We start from the raw sequence: 9,471 nt of genomic DNA on the forward strand, positions 1-9,471 counted from the left end.
TGAATACATTCTCTCTACGATTTGTGCAAGGTAAACCCATTAGAGACCACATACAGACACTCATAAAGCAGAAAAGAAATCCTTATTGTCAGCTGGTGGCTGCATGGAGATCATGCTGGGTTTCCAGGTCAGAATGGTGCCTGTAACATGGCATCAGCTGTGCTAAGGCCTGGGGGCCTGTTACATTTCTCACTGATTCTATGGGCATGAGTCAAATCGTGGACTCATGCTGAGGCAGGGGGTTATATTATACCCTCAGCACTAACAATTTACCAGAATTCACACTCTGTTTTACATAATTAAGTTGGCAGTTGAGCAATCAGAGTTCTATAGGGAGGGCTAGGAGCAAAAGGATTAATGGCCTAGCAATTGATGTAAGTAGAGTAGTTAAGCAGGAGGATCAGCAGAACAAGGATTGATACTAGCTGTTGGACTCTCAGTGTCTCTTTTCTCTTTCCTTAAGGTGATTTCTGACCATGGCTAAATGCTTTTAATAATTACCCCTGACTGGTTGGCACAGAGGCAACATGTTTCTCCCAGTGCTATACAGAGACTTTCTTGTTTCATGAAGAGGAGGTCCAATCCTGAAGAAGAATAACTCCTAGTAAGGAGTCTACCTGGGCTTCTAGGTAGGAAATAAAAATTTCCAGATGGCCTAGGTCTATGTTTACTTGAGCACTGAGTTCCTTAAAGTTTTTAATCTCCCACAATTAGGGCTAAAATTCCAACTGCAGTGGAACTCATGATGCCTGCTGCCTCCAACAGGGGAATGAGAATGGGGGTGGCTTGCCATGTATGGGGAAGGACAGAATTCAGATTTAGGTGAGCTCTGAGCTCTTCTCCATTATAGATGAATACCTATGGCATGGCATACATGACAAGGAGTAGGGTCTCATCCAGTGTAAACAATTCAGAAGATGCATTCTGGTAAGCTGTTAGTGCAAGCAAGCCGGATAGTCTCTGGGGTCTGGGAGTATGTTCAGCTGTCATTCCTGGAGTTAAACTTCTGTGCATGGTTACAGGAATCTTCACGGGGGAGGGCTATCTATGGGGTATCTTGGGGACATTAAGCAGGCATTCTTTCCTTGGAGGTCCCCCAGAGTAAGCTTAAGTTTGTCTCATTTATAGTTGTCAGGATTGAAAGTGGTGCTTATTATTTAATTAATTCCTATTTCAACATAATATGGGAGCTTTGGTGGATGGGCTGGTGAACGGTAGGTGTAGGTTTCTTTTGGCTAGTAAATTTGCAACCTGAGTCTTGACCATTTATGTATAATCTGACCCCCCCCCAAGTTCTTCTAGTTTCCCAATGATGATCTTTTATTTTCTGCTAGGCTTTAACCTTTATAGATAGGGGTTTGCATTGTCTGAGACCACATGTAGGTTATGATGGCTTCCTTTTTAGTGCTATGAAGAAGTCAGTGTATACCCAGGAGGAATTGGTTTTGCAACCCTGCTAAGCATAATGGTATTCACCTGGCTCTTGGCATTTCATGGGGAGGGGAGGGAGTATCAGCAGGGCAAGCACAGTATTGGGCAGATTGGAGTTCCTTTTCTTCAATAGTGGACCAGCAGCCCTAGGAGCAGACTCCTTTGTGGCCTCTTCTTCCAATTGCCTCTTAATGTAATTAATATTTTACAGAAATCCACCGAGAAGGTGGATTGTGTCTCAGTGAATAGATTGACTATGAAATCCCTGGTTTTGGTTTCTCCTAATTCCCATACCCAGCATATTGGCTTATGGGGGTTATGGGCCTTTCCCACAGGGAGACAAAGAAGACAAAATAGGACAATCTTAGTCATAGGGCCTGTGTTAGTCTTGTCTTTAGAGAGTTGGAGGACCTGGTTATGACCCATTTATTATTGTTCTCTGTAGCCTCTTTTGGCTCAGTGTGGTGGACCCATGGGGTGGCACCAGTGACCTCACTGCTGTAGGGGTAGTGAAGACCACAGGGTATGGGCCTTTCCACATTGGCTCTAGGCCCTGGGTTAGTATTTTGTTTACCAACATAAGGTTAGTGATGATCTCATGTTGGCTGGTGCGTATAAAAGGCCCATAAGGAGACTAATGAGAATCTGAGATTTTTTTCAGAGAATGATGGGTTCTGAGTTTTCCAGTTATACCTAGTATTTGTTGAAAAGGTCACATAAACCATGAAAGGGGTAGAGGGAAAACCTTTGGATCTTGGGCACTCTGGAAGTTCCACACTTGTATAGAGGACAGGGGTGTGTGTGTGTGTGTGTGTGTGTGTGTGTGTGTGTGTGTGTGTATGTGTGTGTGTGTGTGTGTGTGTGTGTGTGTGTGTGTGTATGTGTGTGTGTTTGGGGGTTAACTCAGCTCCTGGGAAATTCTTCCCAAAGGAACAGCCAAGGTAGAAGAAACTACCCCTTCCCACCTGAACATGACAGGGGGAAGTATTCCCCCCTCCCTGGGTGTGGCCAGGAGCCATGCTTGGGTACATATAGAGGGGTAAATCAACTTCCTCTGGTGGGCCTGAGAAAACAGGTAGATGTTTGGATTTCTCTAGGCAGCCTGGTCAAACCAAAAGGATTTGAGTCACCAAGAAGAGGGCACAGGTCTTAAGCCATGAGAGTGTGTCTTGTACCAGAGAAAGTTATTGGTCATTATGTGGAAACTGGTAGAGGTGGCAGGGATCTCTAGGGACCATGTTTCAGATGGCCTGAACTGTCTAGGGGTCCAGAGATACTTCAAAGATACCCCAAAAGAGGGCCAATTGATTTCACAGATGGCTTGGAGTTTTCCAGGCAAGTAAGGGACCCCATATCTATTTTTATCCATAAAGGCCTCTTTAAAGTATTTTAATAAGCACTCCAATGGTATCTTGGAACTGTTCACACTTCTTCCCATTTTAGATCTGTCTAACCAATCAACAAAATTTCAGAAATGAACAGAGAGAAACACTGTTGGGCAAACAGTAGAGACAACCAGATATGGCCATCATACAGCTTAAACCATGGGGTCCTGTGACATCTCACATGGATCCTGGATACTAGAATTAGAGCACATTCAGCCTTTTCTAAGTGTCCTATTCAGAAGGTGCCATAAACCGACTTACCTCTGGAGGTGACAGATTCAGGTGGCTTTCTGTGATTTTCCATTTTAGGCTGGAGATGTCGGGAACTCCTGGGGTAGAAGTACTGGAGGCAAGAGAAGTTCCCAGGGCCCTGGGATGTCTCAGGGTGTGCACCCTAGAGGAACTCTCTGTTTTCCATGTTATTGCCTCAGAGGAGATCTTAGACCTCTGGTGTCCTCTGGAGATCTCACCTGGTGCCTCCAGAATGTTTTGAGGTAAGCCCACCAGAGACCACTGCATAGACACTCTTTCAGCTTGAAAGAAAATATTTATTACTGGCTGGTAGCTGCATAGGGAACTTGCTCAAATCATGCAGCACCAAGACCTACAGCTCTTTGTCTTTTATGCATAAAAATCATATCCTGGTTGGCACACTTCAGTTAACAAGAAGCAGAACTACAGAAGCCAAAAACAAGATTAGTACATTTAGGGACTTTTTACTCAGAGGGCTTTCCTGGAACTATGGACTGTCTTTGTTCTTGTTCTGACAGATGATGGGATCTATGTGCTGGATTTTAAGATCAGAATGGTGTTTGTAACATGGCCTTAGTCATACTAAGGTCTGGGGCATGCTACAAGACAAATGGGGGCAATGAATTAGAGGTCTGTTGCTGCAGCCCTAAAGTTGGGAAACTCTGATTGGATACTAAGGAAACACAATTAACAGATGATTTTCTTTATCTAGCTCCCAGAAGGCAGGAGGGGTAATGTCTGTACACTTATATTTTCTCTTCGATTTTTGTCCTTGATATGCTGATGTTCTAGAAGAAGACTCAAACAGAGTTTAAACAGGATTTAGGACTCGTAAATTCTGTCCATTTTGAAGTCTCTCTCTCTCTCTCTTCTCTCTCTCTCTCTCTCTCTCTCTCTCTCTCTCTCTCTCTCTCTGTGTGTGTGTGTGTTCTGTTTTTGTATGTATGACTATTTATCAAATATCAGGTTGGTCAAATAGCATATGCTCAATCAACCATGTTATTGAAATCAAATGTATGATATGTTTTAATGTGCTTATTTAACCAAGTAGTTTCAATTTTTTCTGATATTTGAAGCTGAATTATTGCTTCTAGAATATTTAGAGTAAATACTGAAGACCATTATCACTTATGAATTTGTCATTAAAAACAAAAAAAGCAACAACAAGAACAAACCCCCAGTCCTGTGTATTTATTATGATGTCTGCCACATAGTAGCTGGTTTGAGCACAGGAATTTCCACATCTGGAGAGCTACCTATCATCCTGGACAAACTGTGATGCATGGTCATCATGCATTCTCATATCTATCAATAAAGGAACACAGAACAAATAATTGTGCCTGTAAGTTTTATATATCCGGCCTTCAGATGTCACAACTGTTTCTATCACTATATTTACTATATATGAGATTAATGTATTTAAGCTGAATTTTAAAACCCACCTTATGTCACCTTTTAACCTGTAATAGAAGCTCAACATTTTATTAGTAGAAGAGAGATCATAACAATGGTTATTTGAAGATTTTAAGGTTAATGTCCATTTAGGTCACTGTCTCCACCAAGGCTCCACCCATGAAGTGCCCAGCAAAAGTTTCTCTTAAAACATAAGGAACACTGATAAAGTAGTGTCAAGACTCCTTGCTCCCGGTTTCTGTTATCTGTGCCCCTTCCCCTTGATCTTTTCTCTCCTGTAATATGGGAATTTAAAAGGTTTAAACTAAAGTCTTGGCCTGGAAGCTCAATTATATCTTTATAGTTTTCAATATTAGATTCTTTACATATGATTCACTTCTTCATTTATTTACCACTTACTTACCAATAATTATTGACTGTCTACCCCAAACCAGGTGTTTTATAATTCCTGAGATATTTTAATTAGAAGAAAAAGAAAAATTTTCTACTCCTAAGGAGTTTTACAAGATGCAGAAACAGACACAAACCAAATGTATACATATGTATGTAAGATTTGATGCACACATATGGACAAATGAAGATGGATAAATTGTTGAGATCAAGATGTTAAGGAGGTTGTGATATCATTCAAAATTCAGCACAGGGAAATTCATGCTAAGAACACTTAGATCAAGGTTTCAAGGATGTGATAGGCCATAAAATCTAAAAGACGCTAAGTGTTCCAGAGGTTAAAGTTACAGATGGTGCAATTTTACTGAGACAGGACCTGACATTTTATATTCCAGGGGTAGAAAAGTAGACACTGTGGTTAGGAACAAGCAAGAGTAGCAGATAATGAGATAAAGATTGGTAATAAGGGTATATAAGGGGGGTACAATGTTCCACTGGACAGTTTCAGCCATTCTAATGATGTTGGTGTCTCTGAGTGACTTGCGTACTTTTGGCAAGGACAAGGGGTCAGAAGGTAGTGAAAGGATTGTTATGGTATAATCTGCATTTGGACAGTGACATTCTGGCTTCTGTGTGGACAAAAGCCCGAAGAGATGCCAGGCAGAGGCAGGAAGACGAGTCAAGAGATTATTGCTGTCCTCCAATTTAGAAATAGCTACTCTGTTAAGGACAGGTGGAGACACATACTTGGTGATAGATATTGATGGTATAGACACAGCATTTGCTGAAGGTTTGGGAGTAAAACATAAGTTCAAAAGAATTTTTTTTTCTGATGCAAATGCTGTGATCCATGCATCTGGGAAAAAAAGGACAGTGTGATGACCGTATAAATCTTGATTGCTATCATGCTCCATGGCAGCAGTTTATCATCTTGTGAATTCATTATCTTCTGTGAGCAACACAACTTCTTTATTTTCAAATGTCAGGGTGCGAGGTGGGTAACATGCCAGTATAGAACTTATTGTATTAATCAGGGTTCTCTAGAGCCACAGAAATTATGGAATAAATTTTTCTATGTATATAAATGGAATTTATTGGAACAACTTACAGGCATACTGCAGTCTAACTATTTCAGCAATGGCTAGCTGTGGAGAGAAAGCCCAAGAATCAGGTAGCTGCTCAGTCCCACATGGCAATCCAGAAGTAGGTTCCAATGCCAGTGAAGGAATGGATGTGCCAGCAAGGTGAGAGCAATCAGGCAAAGAGCAAAACCTTCCTTCTTCCATGTCCTTATAAAGGCTTCCATCAGAAGGTGTGGCCAAGATTAAAGGTGTGTCTCCCCTCCTCAAGATCCGGATCAGAGATTTGTCTGCCTACCTCAAAGGTCTGAACTAGAAGTGGATTCACACAGTTCAGATAACGCAGAAAATCTCTTCCAGGTGTGTCCTCCATTTCTGGATTATAGTATTGACATGTATTTTAATGTTAACTCTCCCAAAACATTTTCACAAGGTTTTGATTTCATTAACAAGAAACTGCTGACTACCAGCATCAATTACATGTTTTACCTTCTAATATTATTTTAGGTCTAAGAGAATATTTTATTTTTCCAAGTTCAGTTCTGCAATCAGTCATTTTACTCTGAATCTATAAAAGGTTGACTTTGTTATTTTTTAATTGTGTGTATGTGTTTGTGTGTGTTTGGATGTGGGTATGTGCACTTGAGTATAGGATGCTCTAGAGGCTAAAGACATTGGATTCCCATAGCTGGAGTGGTAGGTAGTTGTGTGTTTTAAGTGCTGCGGGCTGAACTTGGGTTCTTGAAGATCTATACATATGCTTAATCACTGAGCCATCTTACAGCCTCTTATATTGGCTTTTAAATTTTAGATTTTCAAACACATTATTAGGATTGTCTTCTTGATTTGTTGATTGCATTAAACCTCACTTGTAAAATAATATTCATGTCAATAACCAAAGAGACACAAAATAAAACAAATGGAGCAGAAAAAAAGATTCTAATGCAAATTGGACTATGTCTTAGAAAAATCTTATTATCTATATATTCACAGTATAAATTTCTCTAAGGAGAATTTAGGTGTGTGGTTTATTTTCCTCTCAGCATTATCCATATAAAGTACTAGACTGGATGAGTACCATGCTCAGTGGCAGAGTGATGAAGTACTAGCAGCCAATGGGTAATTGATTGATGAATACACTTCAGAGATTTTTTTGTATTGGAAATACTCCATGTCCAATACTAGTAGTGAAGCTCATTTCTCTTTGTTTTTACTCTCTTCCTTTTTAGTTTATAATTTAAGTACATTTCTCTTCCCTTTCCTCTCTCCAAATTCTCAAATATACCCTTCTTTTTTCCCCTTCAAGTTCATGGCCTCTTTTTTTGTTAGTAATTGCTATTACAGTCATATATGTATATACATATATTCCTAAATATAATCTTTTGAGTCCATATAATCCTTTCCACGTATATGTTTTCAGAGCTGATTGTTTGGCACTGGACAATATTGGTGTACTCTTCCCTAGGGAAGGCCATGACTCCCACTCCCAGCTTTCCTCAGCTGTCTATAGTTCTTTGTGTAGGGTTGAGGCCTCATGGGATGACTTTGTAAATCACTTCTACCTAATACTGTTGGCCTTGACAACACCTTCTGGGGATTCAAAATTTATACAATATACCTGAAACTTGTTTTCTTAAATACGAGTAAAGTGTCTCCATTAGATTTCTAGTAAATCAAAGACAGTGCCTCCAATAGAACATCTGGGTGAATACTAGCTCTTAAGAAACTGAAGTAGAATGGAATATCTTTAAAGATATAAGAACATATTGCAAAACTGAGCCATAAATAGCATAGATCTCCTTAAAACAGTGGCTTACTATTTCTTAGGATGGAATTTTAAGAAGCAATAAAATAAAAACTGAAAGCTCTATACACTATGAAGCACAGGGCACAGGACAGAGAACCCCATTTATGACTCCTGAAGGGATACTTTCTTAAAATTTGTTGTAATGACATGAATTCCCTATTTTTTTCTGACTTAATATTCTTTAAGTATCTAAAAATGATCAATTACTGTATTTTGTAACATTTTCAGCAGACTGTTTAGACATAACATTATTTGTGACATGGCCTCTTTGAGACCAGATGGTACTTTGTCTGTGTTTTCAATATTTTGCAAACTAAATGTATTTCTGGTTCCCAAGTTAACAAGTGTGCATTTGGTCTATTTTTATTATTAATGATCTGCATTTCTTGATGTCAACACACCAGAAGGTAGAATCAATTGATAGTTCAGATAATTTCATGTAGTGTGTCTGATCATTGCATTGTAAAATAGGGATTGCCCTGCTTTTGGAGGGATGAGCATTTGCTGATAAAGTCTGTGTTTTCAGCTTCTAGACTACCTTAACTTGACCTTTGGACCTCTTTCTCAGTCTCATAACGTCTCAGAACTCTTTCTCAGAGAGGCATTTTTAAATATATAGAACAAAACACCCAACACTACAAAAGAAAGCAAACATATTGAGATTCAGTTCATCCTGCAAGGTGTCTTGCATTCTAAATTGAAGTCATTCATTCTAGCTAAGAGTCGGTTTTATAAACACTAAGACTTGAAGAATGAGGAGTGTGGCATTTCAGCCAGGTAAGTTGACTCTACTGTTTCTCATCCTTTGCCCAGCCTTCTGCCTTCCCAAACCCAGAGGACCAGCTGCATAGCTGTGACCTTCAATGCTCTCAGTCAATGGCCTAAGAAGCTATTTTGTTCAGGGTCCCCTCTTGCCTGGAAAGGATCTCCTTTCCTCTTCCCATATTCTAACCCCCCTCTGCTCTTTGCCATTTCCACAGCTACACATCTGTATTTGGGGAGCCATATTTACCCGGTCCACTGAAGTAGCTTATGCACCAGCTTTATCTGGTATAGCTTCAGTCACACAGATTCTGCACTGGTGCAGTCTGGGGCAGGCCAGATTCCCACATCAGACACTCAACCAAGGAAGTCCACAAGCCCAGTCACATCACACAAACAGAATCAACGTGAATGGCTTGGACAGGGTGTTTCCTATGAAACCAGTTAGTCTCTTAGAAATGTTCTCTAATGAAAATTACCTAGGTGAATTCCAGGACACAAAACTTCAAAGAACAACTTTGAACTTTATAAAAGAATTCAAGAAGTTTAAAGAAGATATGGATAATAAAAAATTCAAAGCATAAATTAATTAAAGAAAAACAAAAAAGTATCAATCTAAGAACTGATTATTTGGGAAGATAAACAAGATGGACAGATCTTTGAGCCAACTAACGAAAAAGAAGAAATATATGACCTGAAGTAACAGAATCCAGAATAGACAAGGAAACCAAAGGCACCAAAGAAATTAAGAAAACTATAAGAAATACTTAAAAAACTTGTACTCCATTATATTGAAAAATCTAAAAGAAATGAACATGTTTCTTAACTCCCTCAAACTACCAAAGTTAAATCAAGAAGAGATCAACAATGTAAACAGACCCCAAACAAATGAGATTAGGACAGCAAAAAAAAAAAAAAAAAAAAAAAAAAAGCCTTCCAGTTAAAAAAGTCC

This window comes from Peromyscus leucopus, chromosome 15 (assembly GCF_004664715.2).
Source record: "Peromyscus leucopus breed LL Stock chromosome 15, UCI_PerLeu_2.1, whole genome shotgun sequence".
Classification (NCBI taxonomy): Eukaryota; Metazoa; Chordata; class Mammalia; order Rodentia; family Cricetidae; genus Peromyscus; species Peromyscus leucopus.